The sequence below is a fragment of the Vombatus ursinus genome, unplaced genomic scaffold (genome assembly GCF_900497805.2).
Source record: "Vombatus ursinus unplaced genomic scaffold, bare-nosed wombat genome assembly UNPS02014837.1, whole genome shotgun sequence".
Lineage (NCBI taxonomy): Eukaryota > Metazoa > Chordata > Mammalia > Diprotodontia > Vombatidae > Vombatus > Vombatus ursinus.
Genome location: NW_020954615.1, coordinates 523,338 through 524,393, shown reverse-complemented (window position 1 = coordinate 524,393; position 1,056 = coordinate 523,338). Strand labels below are relative to the sequence as shown.

General features: G+C 76.7%; 1 protein-coding gene across 5 annotated transcripts in view; it reads right to left on the bottom strand.

Moving 5' to 3' along the window:
• ZNF638 (zinc finger protein 638) overlaps nucleotides 1–349 on the bottom strand; it is a 78,359-nt gene extending 78,010 nt beyond the window's left edge. For all 5 annotated transcript variants that reach the window (XM_027839909.1, XM_027839907.1, XM_027839906.1 and 2 more), the window contains exon 1: nucleotides 255–349. The gene's annotated coding sequence lies outside the window, so the exon portion shown is untranslated. The remainder of the gene's footprint in view (nucleotides 1–254) is intronic.
• Nucleotides 350–1,056: the final 707 nt, after the last annotated feature.

The following is a 1,056-nucleotide window of genomic DNA, read 5'->3' as shown; positions in this document are numbered from 1 at the left end:
GGGGGGGGCGGCGGCGGCGGCCGCGGCGGGAGGTGGCCCCCGCCGGCCTCGCTCCGGCCGCCCGCCCCCCGCGCCGCCGCCATCTTAGGCGCCGGCCTCCGCCGCCGCCGCCGCTGCCGCTGCGACACCGCACACAATAGCCGGCCCCACAACCAACCTGTCGGCGAACCGTCAGGGCCCCTTCCCCACAGTGGGACTCCGCCCGTGCCAGCGCCGCCTCCCGCCCTCGCCCGGTCCCGTGGACCCCCTCCTACCTAGGCCAAGCAGACCGACGACTCCGGCCCTTTCACCCCCACGGCTTCTTCAACACCCTTCGATGGGAGCCCCCGCCGCTGCTACCGCTCCCGCGGCTGCCTCGCCGCGCATGCGCGCTTATCGGCGCTGTCGCTGCGCCGCCCTCCCCCCTCGGCTCTCCAGTCGCGGGAGCGCTTGCGCACTGCCCCAATGCGCCAATGAGAAGCGGGCCCCAGGGAGGCGGAGAGAAGACGGCGTTCGGAGGCTCCGAGGGCCGGGGGTCCGCCGATCCCGGGAGGGCGGCGGCGGCGCGCGTGCGCGCTGGCTCGCGCCGCGCGCCGGCCGCCCCCTCCCGGTTCGGCGCTGCCTTTCTGGCAGCTTCCCTAGACGTGCACCTGCTGGTCCCCGGACCCCCGGGCGCGCTCCCGCCGGGCCCTCCAGCCTCCGCACGTGCGAGTGGGTCGCCCCGACGTTCCCCTCCTTGCCTTTTGCCCGGTGCCCGCCCGCCCCCCGAGCACTGCCGCTCCCGTGTCCGCATCTTTGCGCCGGCTGCGTCCCGGCCACCTCGGCTGCACCTGTCGACGGGGCCAGGGCTGTGTGCACCCTGGCTTCCCTTCTAAGTCCCGGGCCGCCCTCTGCCCCGGAGCTCGGGCCGGCTTCTGCGCGCCGTTTCCCTGCGCTGTCGGCGGTCTTTGTGTGAGCCGCTCGTGCGGGGAATGGGCGCGGCTGCGGAGGGCCACCGGGCCCCGGGGCGCGCTGCAGGCACGCCCCCACCAGCCCCAGCCGGGCACACCTGCCGCGTGCACGGGGGGAGGAACAGAC